This window comes from Notamacropus eugenii, chromosome 6 (genome assembly GCF_028372415.1).
Source record: "Notamacropus eugenii isolate mMacEug1 chromosome 6, mMacEug1.pri_v2, whole genome shotgun sequence".
In the NCBI taxonomy this organism is placed as follows: Eukaryota; Metazoa; Chordata; class Mammalia; order Diprotodontia; family Macropodidae; genus Notamacropus; species Notamacropus eugenii.
Window position 1 is genome coordinate 359452224 of NC_092877.1, and position 22214 is coordinate 359474437.

At 36.8% G+C, this 22214-nt stretch overlaps 1 long non-coding RNA gene across 5 annotated transcripts in view; it reads right to left on the reverse strand.

Annotated features, from left to right (window-relative positions):
• LOC140510166 (uncharacterized) overlaps window positions 1-22214 on the reverse strand; it is a 182419-nt gene that overhangs the window by 55207 nt on the left and 104998 nt on the right. For 2 of the 5 annotated variants that reach the window (XR_011969125.1, XR_011969128.1), the window contains 2 exons: window positions 14848-15039; window positions 12105-12196 (listed from right to left, as the gene is read on the reverse strand). The exons of 1 other annotated variant lie outside the window; for it this stretch is intronic. This is a non-coding gene — a long non-coding RNA (uncharacterized lncRNA). The remainder of the gene's footprint in view (window positions 1-12104; window positions 12197-14847; window positions 15040-22214) is intronic. 2 more of the 5 variants (XR_011969127.1, XR_011969126.1) reach the window with 1 other exon arrangement.

The following is a 22214-nucleotide window of genomic DNA, read 5'->3' on the forward strand; positions in this document are numbered from 1 at the left end:
TACTGTTGGTCTTCCTGCTAATGTTGCTCTTAATTCCAGTCCCTCCTCCATTTAGGTAGGAAAGTAATAAAACACAGGTCTGACCATGTCACTCCCCTACTAAATGAACTCTAGTGACTCCTTATTGCCTCCAAAATCAAATACAAAATACTCTACTTGGCATTACAAACCCTTCATAATCTAGCCCCCTCCTATCTCTCCTGTCTTCTTACATTTCCTCTACCACTCCACATACTCTTTGATTCGGTGATAATGGTTTCCTTGCTATTCCTTGAACAAGATACTTTCTCCTAATACATGGCATTTTCAGTGATTGCCCCCATGAATTGAATATTCTCCCGCTTCATGTCTCCCTCCTGGTTTGCCTGAATTCTTTCAGGCTCCAGTGAAAATTTCACCTTCAGGAAGACTTTGTCAATCCCTCTTTATTCTAGTACCTTCTTCCTGTTGATTATTTCTTATTTATCCTGCACATAACTTGTTTGTACATAGCTGTTTCAATGTTATCTCCCATATAAGATTAGGAGCCCCTCAAGGGCAGGAACTGATTTTTTTGCCTTTATTTCTATGTCCAATACTTAGCACAGTGACAAGCACACGGTAGGTACTTAATAAATAAATCTTTATTAATTATCTCTAATCATGCCTTATATACAAATCATTGGTTTTTATTATCATGTACCTTATTTATTTTTACCCGTATATAGCTTAAGGAAGCTGGTTGAAGACACAAAACTGAGCTGATTGGATCCACTATAATTTCTGTCATCAACCCTAAACCTGACCTTCACCATTGAAGAGAAATCCTATTTATTCCCAAACAATTCTCTATTGCATTCAACACAGCAGCTCTTCTAAAATATTCTCTTCTTTTCCGAAGCTTCTCATAACACTGCACTGCCTGTGTAACCCCGCCCTTTATTGCTAAAGACTTTGCCTCACTTTATAAGTCATGGAAAAACAATTGAGGTCATCTACTCCAAGCACACTTTTCCCTTTTTCCCTTCATCTTAGATGCCTTGAAAACATTACTCACTGTCCCGTCCTTTAGACAATTCTCTCATGATGATCAAGTTTTTGCCAAGAGCAACATCTGTTCATTTAAAAAATAAAATTTAGAGTCATCTATGGTTGGTGAATCTTCCACAATTTGGTTTACACCCTCAATATTTAACTGAAATTGCTCTCACCAAAGTTACCAATGACTTCTTAAATGTTATAAGCAATAACTTTTTCTCAGTCTTCATCTTTTTTTAACTCTTTGCAGCATTTAACAAAACTAACCACTTTTTTTCTTCCTGTATGTTTTCTCTTTACTGAGTTTTCATGAAACTGCTCACTTGGTTCTTGACCTACCTGCCAAACTCATCCTTCTCAGCCTCCTTTTCTCTGCCTTTATTTATGTCATGCCTTTTAACAGTGGATATATCAAAGAAGCTCTTTCCTGGAAGCTTTTCTCTTTTCTGCGACAGTCTCTCACTTGCTAATCTCCTTGGCTTCCATTAATTGAAAAGCAATCCCATTCATAAAACATTCAGAGTGATATATCCAGCTCCAGTCACACTGCTGAGCTAAAGTCATGAATCTGAAATTGTCTTTTAATCATTTTGAGTTGGATGTCTTGCAGGTATTGAAAATGAAACATGTTCAAAACAGAGTTCGATATATTTCTACCCTTTTCCTAAACTTAACTCTTTCTGTATTCAGAATTATCATTCTACTAATCCTAATTCACAACTTTGGTGTCATCCTCAACTCTTCACATTTACTTGTATACATATCTGAGAAGTTGCCAAAACATGTTTATATTTTCACAAGTCTAATCTGCATCCACACTTTTCCACTCAACGAGCCACCACTTTAGTTCATGTTCTCATTGCCTCTTGTCTGAACTATTAAAACTGACTCCAAATGAGTATCCCTGGCTCAAGTCTCTCCCCACTTCAATCCATCTTTCACATTATTACCAAAATAAGTTTTCTAAAGTGCAAGTCTGATCGTCACTCCCCACTACAAGAAATGAACAAGCAAAAACATACAGTGGCCACCTGTGCCTCTTATAAAGTCCTCCATTTTAGTAGTTAAAGTTTTTCCAAACCTGGCCTCTACCTATTGTCCAATCTTCTCATATCTCATTTCCCTTAAGGAACTACCTAGTCCAGACATACTAGCCAGCATGCAGTTGCTGACACACAGCATGGCATCTTCACCCTCCATGTCTTTTCACTGACTGAACCCCTGGTGAGAATTCTCTGTTTCTTCACCTCTGCTTCTCCCTGGTTTCTGCCCAGATTTAGCTCCAGTATAACTTTCTGCAAGAGACTTTACCTGACCCCCCCACTTACTTTGGCTTTTTATTCCAATGTTATACTGTGTCTGTTCTGAATATATATTGTATAGACTTATTTTTGTACATTTTTCTCCTCTATGGAATGGAATATTCCTGAGGTCCAGGATGGTTTTGGCTTGTTTTTTCTTGTCCCTGGCTCTTAGCATACTGCCTGGCATATGATAGGTGCTTAATTAATGTTTTTTCACTGAATGATGAGTTGAATTATTGGTGGGTGAGTGGGTGATGGATGGATGGATGAGTGGATGGGTGAATCAGTGGTTGGAGGGGTGGATGATTTAATTGATGGGTAATAGATGGGTGGATGGACTGATAGAGAAAGAGATGGGTGCTTGGATAGATGAATGGATGGATGGAAGGGCAGATGGGTGTTGGAGACTTAGCGTGGACTTTTAGTCTAACTCCTCAATCTGCTACTTTCTCCCTACATATTTTTTGACAAGTCAGTTCATCTTATAGGGCTTGAGTTTCCTCCTTTCTGAAATGCAGTTCTAAATTAGATAATTCAATCAAACTTAATTCACCAAGGATTTATTAAGTATCTAGTCACTATAGTGACATTCTCAGAGTACGTGCATATGAGGTTAAAACAAAACAAAATGAAATTAAAAAAAAACAGAAACAGCTGCTGGTTTAAGGGCCATGTATGCTATGAGAACACTCCAAGAGCCCTTGCTGGCACAATTCCTATGATGACACATGTCAGGTTTAAGATTTCTAAAATTTGAAATCAACTTTCCTTCTCACCTGTTTAAATAATTGAATCATTACTTTAGTTAAAACAAACCTAGAATTAATTCTTCTTTTTGGCAGGGAATTAAAAAAAATGCTCTGAGTTAATCTGATGCTTAGAAGGCCTGAGAATTCATAAACACTTAGTGATATCCTTGAAAATCCTGCATTACGATTTGCCTAAATTAGCAAGTCTGAGCTACTGGCAAAGCCACAAATGCTTTTCATTTCAAGAGCATCATCACTTTCTGCTCAAGCAATAACTTTTTTCAAAAGCATCATTTCTAGTGATGCCCAGATCAGTGCACGTGCAGGAGCCACTCAAGGGCCTATTATCCTTTTTCATTCTATCTTCTGAGTAATTTCACCCGAATGGAGCTTAGCGTCAGTTGCTTAATATTCCGGGCATCATGTAATCTCCAGGTAATCGCTAACCTTAGAGCAACCTCTGCTGGCAAACAGAGGATGAGCTCCAAACATTTCTTCGAGGTTTTAAAGTGGTATTTGAGTTGCTTCAGGAAATAAAAGTCATTTGAGGGTGAGGGATGTTGGATCTATATGTATGTATGTTTATATATGCATACATATATCTATATGTATGTATATCTATAGGTATGCATATATGTATAAAGGTATATTTAACAGCAAAGTGGTATTTTTCTTTAGAATTTTTTTTTAATTTATTACATTAGCAGTTTTATTGAGTATCTGGAACCTAAGCAATCTGATTAGCTTTGATAGATTTTTCTTTCTTGCCAAATATATAATTCCCAAAAAGAAGAAAGAATGGTTGTCTTGTTCTGTGTGTGCATGCTTGTGTGTGTGTGTGTATTTAGACAGAGAGAGACAGATAGAAAGATGAGGAGAGAGAGAGAGAGAGAGAGAGAGAGAGAGAGAGAGAGAGAGAGAGAGAGAGAGAGAGAGAGGAGAGAGGAAAGAGGGAGCAGAGACGTGAGAGTGGTTTACGGACAGATAGGAACACTCAGTCAGGAGTATTTGGGTTCAAATCTTCCCTCTGATAAACACTACACAAACTTTGGGGGGCTGCTTAGGCTCTCAGTGTCCTCAGACAAGCCTTAAAACATGTAAGTTGCAGAGAAGTTGACATTCTGAATCAATAAAAGGAGTTTGTACTAATTTAAAAATTGTTGATAACAGTGAAATAGCTCCAGTCTGTAAAAAGTAGTTATTTCATACACACATATCTTTATGGATTTAGTTTCCTTATTACATATATGCTATACATGTGTGTGTATAATTATGAAATTAGCTATTCAATGCCCTAGTTTTTCTTTAAGATTTGGGGAGCTCCCTTTTATCCCAGGTGGATCCTTTCATTAATAGTGTTATCTATTCCCTCAAGTTATCATCCCTGTAGTTATGAGTACATCTGTGTATATACTGCCTTTTTACAGCAGAACATAAATTTCTTGAGGTCAAAAGCAACTTTTCTTTGTACATCCATCACTACACATAGTGCTTTTCATACATGATACATTTAATAAATGGTTGTTGGGCTAAATTGGATCATCTCACGGAGACTAGGGATAAAGTCTAGACCTATGGTTTTTGTAATGTAGGGAATTATTATACTGAAGAACCTCCCCCTACCAATGGGAGTCATCACCTACTTTGCAACTTGTAGACAGTTGATTAGAAGAATGACAGGTTAAATCACTAACCCAGAGACATGTAACCATTATGGTTTCCTGGCTCCACACCCAGTTTTTTAACCATTATTCACTGCTGCCTTTCTGCATCTTATGAATTTTGTCCAAACAGCAAAAAAAGACACACACAGTGAGTACAAATCAGCTTTATATGCCTTACACTCACAAAGTGGTATAGAAGACAACATCAAATATTTTCATGGATGGACAATATGTCCTTTGTTGGTCATGAAGCCAAAATGAAAACAAACTGGAAGAACATTCATTTATTTATTCTTCTGTTTATCATCTATTTTTACTCTTTCCACTCTAGGATAGACTGATTCAAAATGACATGGGAAAATGAAAATTATTCGGAGATCTCATTTTATGAACAACATCTGCTAACCTTCCTCCTTACTATGGGACTGAAGCTAGATCACTAGCCCTCATTTTGCTCTGCAGAATTTTTGATCTCAAGTAGCTTTCTGAGAACAAAACATATTTCTTTTCCTTTTCCCTTCTTTTAAAAAATTATTAGTGTTTATGTATTTCCTCCAAATTACATTCTTCCATTAGCACTACTCAATGTATAACGTAGAAACACAACCTTTTCTTAATCCTTCCTTCATTGTCAAATGTAGCTTCCTTTCTCAAGGTTCTCAGACAATAAATAGATGAATATTCATGGAATAAACCACCCATATGCAGTATTATATGAATATATTATCATATTAATGAACTCTACAGTGCCATGGAAACATGAGGAACCTACAAACTATCATTTCATTAATGAAATATTTCTTTTAGTTTGTACTGATTCTCCTCCAACTTCCCAGGCTGTTCCTTCTCTGCCTTCACCATCTGCACACTCAACTTTCATCTACCAAAGGCAGAGAAGGATGCAGTACAAGTGATATCTTCTCCACGCTCTAACCCTTGCTTTTTGATTTTTAAATATTAATTCTACAAATTTGGCCCTCAAGTCTATATGTCAACCATTGATTTATTTCCCAGTCTTTATTTCTAACTCGTTGTTGGATATCTCTCCTCATATTTACCCACTACCTTCAATACAAGGGGAATAAAATTCATGTCAAAAAATATGTCAGCATGGTGTAGTGGACAGGGCACTGAACTTGTTGCCCAGAAGACTCAGGGTCAAATCTCACTATAGACACAACAGCTTTTACCTTGAGTGAGGCATGTAACTTCTCTGTATTTCAACTTCTTTAGAGGTAAAATGAGAGAGATGGCAGTGTTGGTCCATTCAATTTCTAAATCTATTAGTTAATAATGTACTAATAACAGTAGTTTCTTTATGTGGGAGATAGTGTTTGATGTGCTTATGATGTAAAAATGAAAAGTCACATGTTCTACAGCCACTAAAATTTAACACATCACGAAAAAAGTCATATCTCCTTTTTGATTTTCTTTTTTTTTTTTAAAGTTGCATCAAGGATTCCAGTATCTTCATTACCCAGGCTCAAAATCTTAATGTCGTCCTCAATCCCCCTTTCTTCCCAAACATACATGTAATCACTGGGTGATAGTTAGGGCTATAGAGAGATGGAGATGAAAGAGAGAAAAAGAGAGAGAGAGAGAGACAGAGACAGAGAGAGACAGAGACAGAGAGACAGAGAGAGAGAGATAGAGAGAGACAGAGAGAGAGAGTAGACAGAGAGAGAGAGTAGACAGAGAGAGAGTAGACAGAGAGAGAGGAGACAGATAGACAGCACAGTGGCTAGAGTACTGAATTTGGAGTCAGGAAGATGTGAATTTAATTTGGACTCAGACAAAGACTAGTGGTGTGACCTTGGGCCATTCCCTTAATTTCTGCCTCAGTTTCCTTTTCTATAAAATGGAGATAATAACTGTATCTACTTCCTGTGGTTATTGTGAGGATAAAGCATAATGATATTTGTAAAGCACTTTTCAACAATGCCTCACACACGGTAAGCACAATATAAATACTATTTTTCAATCTTAGTATAATAGATAGAAGACATATAGACATATATAAAGACAGAGACAAAGAGAAAGACAGAAAGAAATTTTCTTCTAAGCATCTGATTACATTCTCATAGGAAAATGATAATTTGGAAAACCTCTACACTGAGTTAATCTTCTGAAACATTTATTCTTTGAGAAACCCTTAAGGCATTCAGGGGTTAAAAGATGAGGGTAATATAGTTATTACATCTTAGAGGAAAGACTTAAAAGTCTTCCTGACTATGAAGCCAGCCCACTCTCTTCCATGCCAGAGTTGCTTTTTCTATCCCTCCCCCACACTCACACACAAAGATCTATATGGAAAACCAAAAAAGAAGATGGACTATGAAGGGGACACAAAACAAAATATTACTTATTATTTGTGTTCATTTGTGAGAATTTTGTTTATTTGTTTTTGCTAAAATATATGGTATATATACATATGTATATGTGTGTATATATATATATATATATGCTTCCTTTTGACTACCATGCAAATGGTACAAATACAGTGGTTTGGGATGAATATCTGCCCCATGTTTGCATGTGAATATGCTTTGTGAATGCTACATTTGTAGCATTTGAAGAAGAATATAGGAAGTATATCTATAATATCAATAGGGAGGACAGTCCCTCCAACAAAATAGACCTACAATTATTCTGAAGCTCATAGATAGGAAACTAGTAAGGGTAAGTCAAATGACTTAACCAAGGGCACAAAATCAATACCTGTGAGATATAGAACTTGAACTTAAATTGTTCTTAGTCATAAGCTAGTCTGCTATTCCCTATGTCACCACACTGTCCTGTCTCTTTTTAGTAATAATAAAAATGTAGCATTTATTATACAGAGGTAAAGCACATATATGTATGGGTGTATGCATGTATATATGTGTGCATATATGTGTATGTATATAGGTGCATATATATAAGTATATATGAATTTCCTCAATAGAAATGGAAGGTAATGCTATTTGTTTTCCCTTAAGTCTAATGTGTGCTGGGAGGACTCATGAAAAGTGTTAAGTTGTTTGTACTATTTCAGTGAAAATGTAATTGGCGTAACTCCAATTATAGTTTTATAATGCTTTTTTTTCTACACAGAAGCTTTAGAGGGCAGCCTGTCATATTTAAAGAGGAAAAAAGTCATTAAAGTAACATTCTAAAGATATAGAAAAATTAAGTCCTCTAAGATTGTTTTCTCCTTTGCAGTACTTAGCCAGATGGTGAAGATTGCTGGAACTATTGTTGAGTGGGATGTCAGAACATTTCCACATTGTAGTTGGAACAAGTGTCAGTTAACAAGTACATTTCTAATGGAACATTTGATGAAAGTGAATATCACACTTTGGTAGTATAGTGTTTCTGCTCAAATAATTCCCATTTTGAGGTGTTCGGGTTGTAGTCTAAGCCGTAGCTGAGGCTGGGAATTCCCTGTAATATTTCATTAGACTCATCTACTACATTTATTCATAAATGAGAACAAACGAGCATGTCAGCATAAGTTATTGTGGTAATTTGTGAAACTGCTAATGAGATATTTTCAGAGCTCATAAAAGGGAAGAGCTATGTCATTAAGTTACTGCACAATAATTTTATTTTGATACAGTGAGTGAGAGGATATTTGATCAAAAATGATGCCTGATGCATCAGTGAACTGAAAATGGGTGTGAAAACATCCCAATGAAAGGGGTCTGAAACTGTCTTTTGAAGTCATTAAGTAAATTAGAAAAGAAAAAAACTTACGTTCTAAGAATCAATTTTGCCACTTTTTACCTATTTGAAAAATAACTGAGTCTTAGGCAGAAAGTCACTGATGGGCAAAAACTGAAAGAAAAAAAAGAAAAACCCAGAGGTTCCTATCAACTTATGCCTTTAGCTTCTAAGGATGGTTTTACATCACGGCATGTTATGTTCATTTTCTCAACAGAATGTTCTAGTTCTTGTCTGACTGCTTCTCAGTCCTTTTTGGTGATCATCCAGATCAAAACCTCTAACTATGAGAGTTGCTCAAGATTCTGTTGTGGACTCTCTTGTCTTTTCTCTCTGTACTCTGCCTTCTTCAACTAATCAGCTCCCACAGGACAATGTTCAATATGGACGAGTATAGTGGGTACTCAGAGTACTTTATTTTTTAAATCAGAAGCTGAAAACATAATAGAAATGTTCAAATAGGGCAAGGGGTGGAATTGTAAACTCTGAGTGTAGAAACTCTTTTGCATCTTTTTATATCCTCAGTACTTAGTAGTCACTTACATGTTTATTGATTGATAAGATAACAAAGTTCCCATAACTACAGTAACATACAAAGATGATAAGCATGAATATTTTTGTATTAGGCAAATTCGTGTAATTTGATTGATTGGGTCTTAGGAAAATGGGATAGCATTGTAACTACTATACTCCTCCTTTTAAAAAAAAAAAGTAATAGCATAAAAAAATCTATTCCTGAAGGAAGAAAAAAGAAAGGAAAATGTCACCTAAAAAAAACAAATAGAAAGAGAGGCTGCTTGTAACAGGCTTAGAGCTACTCACGACACATAGATTGCCTTGACTTCATGTGATTATTGATTCAAAAGATAGCTTCTTCATCCTTTCCCCACATGGAACACTGAGAGGACAACACATTTTAAACCATCATTTTTCTTTCTTCCTGCATCTAATCCCAGTTTAAAATGGACCATTGAGGACCCCAAAGGCAAAGATCTGCCCTTTTTACTTTGCCATTGCTCTAGAAAATGTTTTCACAAATGTTTTCTCTAAAAGGAACAAGTAAAAAACCCAGAGTGTCTTTGATCTGATCCATTTTGCCTCTAACTCTCAATCCTGTGTATACCCTATTATCTGCTTCCTCTGCTCTTACTTCCAAGTCTAGTTAAAGACAATATGGAAAGAGTATTGACTAGGCCCTCGAGAAGTTTATGTTAGTTATTTTTTTCCTAGAAACCTGTCATAGTATAGTAAAAAAAGAACTTAATATGGAGTCAGAAGATACAGATTCAAATCCCAACCCAGTATGTTAATACTTTTTTGACCACAGACAAATCATTTTAACTTCTTAGGCCTCACTTTCCTTATTTACAAATAGAAAGGATTGAATAAATGAGCTCTAAGTTTCCTCTCAGCTCCAAATTCTCTGATCCAGTTTGATTTTGGACTTCTTTCCTTATGCTCTTCATGTTTTAAATGCATATTTTAAATGCTCATCATCATGAGGTAGACTCTCAAATCTTCATAAATATATATTTCTGTTGCCCCATAGCTCTAGTCCAGGACTGCTAATTATCTTCTAGATATTACCATCTGGATATCTGTCACTTGAAATATTCCATGTCCCAAAGAAAATCCACCAATTTACCCATGTAACCTATATCACTATTTCTGTTTCTCTTGCCACCATCTACTCAACACTCCAGCTGAAAACTTAGGAGACATCTTTGACTTTTCTCAATTTCCTCACAACCCACTCACTTCTCAAGCTCATATTTTCAAGTTGACTTTTGACCTCCCAGTCTTATGAAATTGTTCTCTCAAAGGTTGGCGGTGCTTCCTTTCATGGCAAATCTGATGACCATTCCGAATTTCTCATCATTGTTGACCTTTTGCAACTATCAACATTGTCGGCCAACCCTTTCTCCTGTCTATTCCACTTTTCTTTGGCTTCTTCCTTGGTCAACTTACTCCTGGTTCCCTACCTACCTGTTTGCCACCTTCAACTTAGTCTCCTTTGTTGCTTCATTATCTGTCTCAGTCCATTCATTGTTGGTGACATCAAGTATCTTTCCTGAACTCTGTTTTTTTTTCTATTTACCTCCATGTTGCTGTTTCTTTTCTGTCTATCAGCTATCTCATCTTTCTCATTGTTTAATTATAATCTTCATTCATATAACTTATATTTCTATGTGTAGCTTGCTCTCCAAAACTCTAGTCTTCCACAGTCAAATTCCAGGTCAGACATCTCCAACTGAACATTCTATAGAAACCTCCAATTCAACATGTACAAAGCTCAACACTTTTCATCTTTGAATTTGCCTATTTCTGTTGAATAATCTAGCATCCTCCCAGTAATTCAGGTTCATCTATGGTTCTGCCTTCACTTGCCTCATCTAAATTACTGCAAAAATCTTGTTGATTCTATTTCCATAGCATGTCTCACATTTAGTTACTTTCGCCCATTTTCTTCAGGCCCTTAACAATACTCAGCTAGACTATTGGGATAATATGCCATTAAAACTTCCTGGCTCTGATCTCACCCCATCAATCCAACCTCACACAGTGGTCAAAATAATCTTTCTAAGGCATGAGTCTGACCGGGTCACTTTCTTCCTCAATAAACATCAGTGGATGTTCATTATCTCCTCTTAGACAAAATAGAAACTATTCAACCTGATATTTAAGCCCTACCACACCTGAACTCCCACCAGTTTTCCAGTTCTAGTCTTCTTCTGATGACTCTATGTGTTCAAAACACTTCAGCTGAATTCCAACCTACCATCCCAGCCCAACAACTCCCCTGCCCAGATTTGATGTGTTCAAACTATTCCCCACACTCAATATGCCACCTCCCACCTGTGTAGTCCTTTAAAAAATTAGATCCTTGTTTACTTTACATACCAGATTCCTTTGCTTTCTATAAAGACCCAATTGAGGTGCTACTTTCTCTGGTTTGCTGTCTCTCGTCCTTCTAGTTGCTTGTCTTCACTTTTCTCCTCAGATATTCCCAGGATATTGTGCTTGAGCCCTCCTTTCCTCTCATCACTCACCATCTTGTATAGTAACTGTGTATGTGTCATATATCTGCTGCTGATACCCTGTGTAAGCTCCTTGAGAATTCTGACCATGTCAGATTTTTTCTTTGCCTCCTTGGTGCCCAGCACTTGACCTTCTTTGCAGGATATAAAGTACTTTAATCTCAACTTTATCAGACTCTTTTTCACTTTGCACACTGAACAAATACTGTTTCATTTCTAGAAATTACATCTCTACTTTCCCACTCCCACTAAAGACTACTCCAGTTCAGACAGCATCAGCTATTAGCTGGACTAATATAGTTGTCTTATTACTTTCATTTTCTTTCCTTGTTAATGTTTCTTTCACATTGCTTCAAAATTAAGATTCCTAATGGACCATTCTGATCACATAATCCTGCTCAAAATGAGGCAGTGCTTTCTACTTCCTCCCAAATCATGTACAAGCTTGAAAATGAAGACCCTTTCCCCCATGAACACTTGTCAACTTAATGCCACACATTTGTCTTCTATCACTTTCCTTTACATATTTGATGTTCAAACAGCATATCTATTCTTGCATCTCTTTTCTCTTCTTGCTCTTTTATATGTTTACTACCTCTCCCTTGACTGGAAGGAAAAGAATACACTCACCATGACCCATCTCTGCTCATTCAAAGTCTGCCATTTTGTCAAGATCCAATAAAGATACCACCTCTTCCATGAGACTTTCTATGATTTGTAATCTGAAAGAAAACATAAGTTCGGATGGGGAGAACAACGAAGAAGATGATGATAAAAATGGTGATGTTGATGATGGCTGTCATCTCAACCATTTATATGTTCTCTCCCTAATCACTTATTTCATGCAGTTTTCATAATAATAATAATAACTAACATTTACTTAGTTGTTTAAGGTTTGCATTTTACAAATATCTCATTTTGTCCTCACAACAACTGTAAGAAGCATTTTAGAGATGAGGAAATGGAAACAGCCAGAGATCTATTTATTTGTTCAGGGTTACACAGCAAGTAAGCGAGGCCTTATTTAAGCTCAGTTCTTGTTCAATCCAGATCTGTTTTCCTATCTCCTGTACCATTGAGCCATAAGTTTATTCATCTTTCTTTGGTGCCAATCTCATTCTTCCTTGCATTGTAGTCATTTTTAAACTTATCTCCTCTATTAGAATGGAAGCTCTCTGAGGATTGCATTCTATTCCCAGAAGCTTGTCAGTGCTTTTCACATAATAAACACTTAATAATACATATTGAATTGAATTAATAGTTTTAGTAACAATCGCTCTATCTTTTCAATGGCTAATTCTCAATGCTCTATCTCCTCCCCTCTGCCTCGTAGAGCTCCTAGCATCCTTCGTGTTTCTGTCCATGTACCACATCCTCCATGAAACCTTAATATTCTCTACATCATTATATCGTTGTATACATAGTTACTATTCACAGCTTTTATGCATACCATAGAATATATGGTCATTGAGAACAGGATTGACTTTCTTTATCATTTTAGTCTTTATATCCTCAACCCATAATGTAACACCATATGTATAATGCTCTCTCTCTCTCTCTCTCTCTCTCTCTCTCTCTCTCTCTCTCTCATACTCTCTCTCTCTGTCTCTCTGTCTCTCTCTGTCTTTCTCTCTGTACATATATATATATATATATATATATATATATATAATGCGTATGTGTATATATGTATATATATATAATTACAAACTTTTGGAATAACATTTTTATTGAGTAAATTTGTCTGGTCAGGCAATGCCTAGGCCAATACATTAGTCTAAAAGGGCCAGGGCCTCACATTGCATCCTGGGCCATCTCTAGTCACCCAATGAATATGAGTCCACTGGTCCCAGATGGCTCAGGAGAAAAAAGTGAGGTTGGTGACCTTGCACAGCCCTCCCTCACTCAAAGCAAAGTCAAATGAAAGTCATGTCATCATCCTGATGCCATGGTACTCTTCGAGAACAAGGGACAAACACAAGAAGTACAACTATATATATATATATATATATATATATATATATATATATATATATATATATATATATATATATATATATGTATGTATATATACATATACACTTAATACATACATGTATGCATAGAGATATAGATATAGATGTACACAGAAGAATCATATGGTATCTATGGGTGCTAGTTTGCACAAATGTCTTGTCCAGCTGCCTTTTCTACCATTAAGGAATCTCAAAATATTTTACATACTGACCATAAAAAGAAATTCCTCCTCCCTCAGTTAAAATGCAAAGCCACTATATTCTGCTCAGATAAGTTTTCTCAATGATAGTTTCCACAGTGAATGAGAAGAATAATTTATTTAATTGAAATTTAGAGTACTATAGATAGGCAAAAAGTAATTCAAGTAAATACAACCTAGCCAGATACCTGGGAATAACATCCCTATCTTTATGAAAAGTACTATGAAATGACTCATGACCATGAGCATTGGGACACCCATTTACATCTTATCTACCACTCTCAGAGTGATACTGGATGCAAAAATAAGAGCACACACTATAGAACTTGCAAGGCAACCCTCCCATTCTATTCAATTCTAGTGAGACCCAACTGTGACCAGATTCTGCAACTTAAGAAAGCCTGGAAGAGTAACAAAGATAATTAAAGGGTTACAAAATGGGAGCTGTGGAAGAACAAAAAAAAAAAAAAGGTTAAAAAGATTTATATTGTTTAGCTATGAGAAGAGATGGCTGAAGGATTATTAATAATATTCTTAAGTGAGGGGTGATTATGCAGAGTGTGGTAATCTTTCCACTTCCATGGAAAATAGAGCAAAGAAAAATGAATTTTAGTTGCAAAACAAGTCATGGAAGAAAGAAACCCCTGAGAATGGGAAAAGACTGTTAATTACTAAATGGGTTCTCATGAGATTTAGGGAAATTGCATTTCTGGAAATATTTTTAAAATGAGATCAATAACATCTATGTCCTAAAGGGAAGGGAGGGACTCAGTGACCTTTCTGAGCCTATTCAACAGCAGTATCATGGAGAAGCCCTGACATTTCATTCCCTGGCAACATGAACTATGTAGTTAGAGGCCAGTAAGTGTCTGAGATAAGAGACAAACTTAGGTCTTCTTGGCTGCAAAATGAGGGACTTGGACTAGATGGCCACTATAATTCTTTCCAACTCTATATTTATTATCCTCTGACCCCATTGAACCTTGGGGGATTAGACTGCTAAAACTGAAGTAGGCAAAGTGTTTTAAATTTGCAAACCACTTTGCATGCATGATCTCATTTAATCCTCACAACCACCCTCTGAAGTATGTATTATAGGAGGTATTACCCTTATTTTATAGATAAAATAGAGCTTCAGAGAGAAGTCAAGGGGCTTACCTGGAGTCACACTGCTGACAGGCGTCAGAGGCTTGATTCAAGAGTATGTCTTTCTGAATCCACAAACAATGCTCTAATGTTCTTCCTACTGTACAACACTCTCTCTCAGCATAAACAGAGAAAGACAGGGGCAGAGAGAGACAGAGTGGCACAGAAACAGACAGAGAGAGACAGAGAGAAGAGAGAGAGAGACTGAGAGAGAAAGAGAGGGAGAGGGAGAGGGAGAAGGAGAGAGAGAGGGAGAGGGAAAGTTTGCAAATTGGTTAGCTAAAACTAGGAACGATTCTTTTCTTGACACAAATTTCTATTCAATATAAATGAATGTTTATTGCCAACTAGGTGATATTCAGCACACTGTATACTTGGCAGCAGAAAATAAGGATAACGTAAGAACTTGTGATCTCAATCTTTTTTATATATCAGATGAAGCTGACCAGTTTCCCATTGCCATAGAGCTCACTTTTTTGAACCAAACCATGTGTCATCCTCCTTTCAAAAGGAATTCCCTTCCTAATTCCCCAATTAGACAAAAAATAATTCCTTTCTCCTTTCTACATTCATTCTCCTCTCCTCCTCCTCCTCCTCCTCCTCCTCCTCCTCTTCCTCCTCCTCCTCCTCCTTCTCCTCCTCCTAGTATCTCTCCTACTTTTCATTCTGTTTTCCTTCTCTGTATCTCCTACCTTTTGGTCTCTATATCTCCTTCACGCAAATACAGACACACCAAAATAACTTTATCTTTGTAAAATACATTATTTAAAAGTTGAACCTGGGCACCTACAAGTCTTTGTGTTTTTATATTAATGGAGATAGAGCACTAGAAATCTAAGTCACAATGTTCATTCATGAGCAGTTGGTCCATAGCAGAAGATCACTCCTTAGAAGGGGACTTATTTTCCTGTTGTCTTGTGTTTTCTTTTAAATATCTCAGAATCAGAATGACAAGAATTTAAAGCAAAAGAAGAAAAATAAAATATGATAGCAGAAGAGAGGGCTTAATTTTTAGGGGGAAAAGAATCTTGCCTCTGTTACCAATTGAGGGTTTGTATTGCTAGGTTTTCTTTTCATCTATGAACACAATATTCAAATACTATCTTTGTTTATCCTTTTGAACTATCAGACCTGTTAACAGCAAGTCACATCCTACCTCCTTTTTTCCATTCCATTCAAAGATGCTAGAAAACCAACTAATATCAGTATGCTTCATTTCATTTATGAGAAGCAACATCTTACTAAAATGATGCTCTTTCATGCTGATGAGAATATCGTATGTTCATTATTAAAAGCAAAATCGTGTGTGTGTGTGTGCATGTGTGTGTAAAATTTCAACATCTTGGCGGTGACATGAAAGCCCTATATTATACATCTCCAAAGAAATGAAGCAATTTGCCTAAAGATTTACAGGTAGCTAATGTCAGAAGTGGGGGATGGTCCTCCAATTGTAATTGTAGCATGATACTTTTCTAAAATAATTTTCTAAAAAAGAAAATGGATTCTGAACAAAATTTAGATATTGCAATGAATATCATTCTGGACTTGGAGACAAGAAAATTTGAGTTCAAAACCGCATACACTTACTGTATAAATATAACTGTAGGCAAGTCACTTATCTTGTCAGCCTCAACATCTTCATTTATAAAATGTAGGTAATGACAGTACCTACCTCGCAAACTTTTATTATGAGAGCCAGATGACATAGCATATGTTAAATACTTTGCAAACCTTAAAGTGCTATGTAAATGCTACTTGTTGTTGTGTTGTTGTTAAACTCTTTATAAGTGCCATTTCCTGGTCAGTAAGAATTATGACTACGGAATTAAATTAATATTTTATTAGATAGGATGTTAATTAATTAAAGACATGATATTTCATCTACTTTCACATCTCTTAATTTTTTGATGAATTTGTTTTGATAGAGTGGGTTTTTCAATTCACATTAAAATATTTTATTGATATATTTGCTTTATATCACTTTCATTTCTTTTTAAATTCAACTTTATTTTATTTTTAGATCTGCATTATCTCCCTGCCTAACACCTCATTGAGAAAGTAAGAAAAATAAAATATGTTACAAATATGTATATTTAGGCAAAATTATTCTTTTCACTGGCCATAACAAACTACTCTCCCTTACCTACCCCAATATCTTCATGTAAAAAGACAACAGCATCCAATATACTCATTAGAATAGACAATATGTTTACATTTCTATTCACAGAGGTTATGATTTTTAGCACAAATATGATCAAATCTCTAATAATCTAGATACAACATTGTTACATACAATGTTACAAGTACTTGCAACAAAGACAACAGTATTTGCAGACTTTAATGCTTCTCTCTTCATTTTACAGATGAAGAAACTGAGGCACAGGAAGATTAAGTGATTTGCCCAAAGAGCTGGAATTTTGGTGCCATTCAGTTCTAGACCTTATATAAAATAAAATCCCCTACTCACAGGGTTAAGTGACCTATCCAGGACTGCACAGCTAGTAAGTGTCTCAAGTCTGGATTTGAAATCAGAAAGATGAGTTTTTCCAGACTTCAGGCATGGCTCTTTACCTACTACATACTTAATAATTGTTCAGTCTTAGGATTCTGCCCAAGTTGTTTGACTCCAAGCCTAAAGTTCTTTCCATGAGATCACTAAAATCAAATCAACTTAAAGTGAGCTCACCTAACTTTCATCTCATTTCCTCCCCATCATCACCTCTTATGGGGAAAAATAAATAATACACTTACATTTCATCCTTTCTTAAAAATTTTAGAGAAGATAATTTTGCATGCTGGAACAAAGAATAATGTAAGATAATATTTTTTCCTTTACCAAAAGAACTATAAAAGGAACACTAAACAATTCATTTATTGGGAGCTCTTTATAGACATTAGCTCAAATTTTGTCTTTAGCCCATAAAACATGTATCAACAAGCATTTATTAATGGCCTACTATATGTAATGCTTTTAGAGAGTCACTGGGATACAAAAATAGCTTCTTAGCTCAAGGAGCTTATGTCTTAGTAAACAATCAGCTCTCTAAACAGAGGAAAGGGAACTAGAAAAAAAACATTTTCTCAAAAAAGTGTTATTTTTCCCCACATATCTGTCTAGTATTATTGGGTTTTTTTTTTTTTTGAAAGAATCATCTCCTCTGAGACTAAATGGGTGAGAAATAACAAGATCATAGAAATTTCACATTTAAAAGAAATATCAGAATCCCTTTTCTTTAAGCCAAAGATCAAAAAACGTGGCTTGTATGACAGACAAATACCGGCTACTTGTTTTTGTTTACCAAAACTTATATGAATGTAAACCTCATTCATATCTCTCATGACATACAATAACAAGCAGTGGGCTGGAATTGACCCATGGGCCAGTTTGCTAACCCCTGGTTAACTCATACCTGATAAATCCACATTTCTACAAGATACCAGACAAGTACGTAACTAGCCTCTATTGGAGGACCTACAATGTAAGGAAGCCCGTACCACTTTTGGATAGTAATTTTTTTTTTTTATTTTTTTATTTTTTTTTTTTTATTTAGCTTTTAACATTCATTTTCACAAAATTTTGGGTTACAAATTTTCTCCCCTTTTCTCCCCTCCCCCCCCAAATGCCAAGCATTCTAATTGCCCCTATGACCAATCTGCTCTCTCTTCTATCATCCCTCTCTGCCCTTGTCTCCGTCTTCTCTTTTGTCCTGTAGGGCCAGATAGCTTTCTTTACCCCTTTACCTGTATTTCTTATTTCCTAGTGGTAAGAACATTACAGTTGATCCTAACACTTTGAGTTCCAACTTCTTTAGTTCCCTCCCTCTCCACCCCTTCCCTTTGGAAGGCAAGCAATTCAATATAGGCCAAATCTGTGCAGTTTTGCAAATGATTTCCATAATAGTTGTGTTGTATAGGACTAACTATATTTCCCTCCATCCTATCCTGTCCCCCATTACTTCTATTCTCTTTTGATCCTATCCCTCCCCATGAGTGTTGACCTCAAATTGCACTCTCCTCCCCATGCCCTCTCTTCTATCATCCCCCCCCACTCTGCTTATCCCCTTATCCTCCACTTTCCTGTATTGTAAGATAGGTTTTCATACCAAAATGAGTAGGCATTTTATTCTTTCCTTTAGTGGATTGTGATGAGAGTAGACTTCATGTTTTTCTCTCACCTCCCCTCTTTATCCCTCCACTAATGAGTCTTTTGCTTGCCTCTTTTCTGAGAGATAATTTGCCCCATTCAATTCTCCCTTTCTCCTCCCAATATCTTTCTCTCTCACTGCTTGATTTCATTTTTTTTAAAGATATGATCCCATCCTCTTCAATTCACTCTGTGCACTCTGTCTCTATGTGTGTGTGCGTGTGTGCATGTGTGTGTGTGTAATCCCACCCAGTACCCAGATACTGAAATGTTTCAAGAGTTACAAATATTGTCTTTCCATGTAGGAATGTAAACAGTTCAACTTTAGTAAGTCCCTTATGACTTCTCTTTGCTGTTCACCTTTTCATGGTTCTCTTCATTCTTGTGTTTGGAAGTCAAATTTTCTTTTCAGCTCTGGTCTTTTCATCAAGAATGCTTGAAAATCCTCTATTTCATTGAAAGACCAATTTTTCCCCTGAAGTATTATACTCAGTTTTGCTGGGTAGGTGATTCTTGGTTTTAGTCCTAGTTCCTTTGACTTCTGGAATATCCTATTCCATGCCCTTCGATCCCTTAATGTAGAAGCTGCTAGATCTTGTGTTATCCTGATTGTATTTCCACAATACTTGAATTGTTTCTTTCTAGCTGCTTGCAATATTTTCTCTTTCACCTGGGAGTTCTGGAATTTGGCCACAATGTTCCTAGGAGTTTCTCTTTTTGGATCTCTTTCATGCGGTGTTCTGTGGATTCCTTGAATATTTATTTTGCCCTCTGGTTCTAGAATCTCAGGGCAGTTTTCCTTGATAATTTCATGAAAGATGATGTCTAGGCTCTTTTTCTGATCATGGCTTTCAGGTAGGCCCATAATTTTTAAATTGTCTCTCCTGGCTCTATTTTCCAGGTCAGTTGTTTTTCCAATGAGATATTTCACATTATCTTCCATTTTTTCATTCTTTTGGTTTTGTTTTGTGATTTCTTGGTTTCTCATAAAGTCATTAGCCTCCATCTGTTCCATTCTAATTTTGAAAGAACTATTTTCTTCAGTGAGCTTTTGAATCTCCTTTTCCATTTGGCTAATTCTGTTTTTGAAAGCATTCTTCTCCTCATTGGCTTTTTGAACCTCTTTTGCCAATTGAGTTAGGCTAGTTTTCAAGGTGTTATTTTCGTCAACATTTTTTTGGGTCTCCTTTAGCAGGGAGCTGATTTGCTGTTCATGCTTTGACTTCATGTCTCTCATTTCTCTTCCCAGCTTTTCCTCCACCTCTCTAACTTGATTTTCAAAATTCTTTTTGAGCTCTTCCATGGCCTGTGCCCATTGAGTGGGCTGGGACACAGAAGCCTTGATTTCTGTGTCTTTGCCTGATGGTAAGCATTGTTCTTCCTCATCAGAAAGGAAGGGAGGAAATGCCTGTTCACCAAGAAAGTAACCTTCTATAGTCTTATTTCTTTTCCCTTTTCTGGGCATTTTCCCAGCCAGTGACTTGACCTCTGAATATTTTCCTCACACCCACCTCACCTCCTGATCCTCCCAGCCAGTGTTTGGGGTCTGAGATTCAAATGCTGCTTCCAGCCTCAGGGCTTTGGGCGGGGGCAGGGCTGCTATTCAGTGTGAGATTAAATTCAGATGCTCAGGTTAGGGCAGGGCTGCCTCTCAGGCTCAGTTCCCTCAGGGAGTTTATGCACAGACCTTCAACAATGGATCCAGGCTCCTGCCTGCTTGGAGAGCCCTGGTCTGCCGCTGCCCCTCAGCTTCTGTCTCCCGAGGGGGCCTGAGCCATGGGGGCACCCCACTCCCCCCTCGACCCGCCAAAGGGACTCTCTCACAGACCCCCGTCACCTGTGGGTGGAGGTACTTGTGCGGCCACTGGAGATCCCGTCCCTGAAGCCCGCTCGGATCTGTTCCTCTCGGTGCCGCGGCCACGGCAGGGCTGTACTCAGCTCCCAGTCCCGGCGCCCAGTCCGCAGAACGAAGGACCTTTTACGAGAGGTTTGCAGGTCTCTCCAGAACAGAAATCTCCCTCGCTCCAATGTTCTGTGGCCTCTGGGTGCAGAATTCGCCATGAGTTACTTCTTTGTAGTTGTTCTATGGGTTGTGGGTTCAGAGCTATGTGTATGTGCGTCTTTCTACTACGCCATCTTGGCTCCGCCCCCTTGGATAGTAATTTTGAAGGAAGTTTTCTCTGTTATCAAGTATAAGTTTGCCCCTTGGCATGTACCACTCTTTCCTCCTAACTCTTCCCTCTGGAGCCAAACTTGACATATCCAATACTTCTCCCACATGACAGTCCTTCAAATACCTGAATGTAGAAATCACGTTCCCTCTCCACCACCTTGTTTTTTTTTCTCCAAAATAAACATTCCTGAATCTTTCAAATGATCCCCTTGGGGGACAGGCTTGAGACCCTTCACAACTCAAATCATTACTCTCTGGACATACTCCAGCTTACTAAAAATCTTTCTTCAACTGTGGTGGCAAGAACTGAATCTGATACTCCAGGAACAGAGAGACCAGGCAGAGAACACTGGATCTATCACCTCCATATTCTGCTATACTATTCTTCTCTTAACCCAGACTAGGATGTCATTATTTGGATAGCTCCCTCATTAATTTTATATTAACCCCCAAATCAGACTAGTTGATATCTAATCATTCTGGCCCTCATCTCATACTCCTAGTAAGATGATTGAATTTTATACAACTTTACATTCAACCCAATTAAACTTCATCTTGTTTGATGTATCCCAGTGTTCTAAGCTGCCAGATCCTTTGAAATTTTCACTATCATCTAGTATGTTAGCTATCCCTCAGAGCTTTTCACAAGCCCTACTTCTTACATTTATAACTTTATGATCTCTGGCCAATAATTTAACTTATCTTAGTTTACACTTCCTCATTTATAAAATAGGGAAAATATTTAATGATATGCAGATGATGTATGTAAAATGCTTTGAAAATTTTAAGGTATCATACAAAACTATTAGAATTATATGCAAACATAAGGAGATCATCTACTCCTTTTTCCAAGTCATTGAGTCATTGATAAAAAATGTTAAACAGCACATTTGACAATGTTGTCAAAACATTGGCACAAGTTGGCCTATATTTAAAAGGCTGTTTTTCCAACAAATTGTAAGAAAAAAATAAACATTCTCTCAAGGGTAATTTTTAATAACCATTATAATTTTGAAACATCATTTCTTTTATTAATATTGAGGCCTTTACAGAATTTAGTAA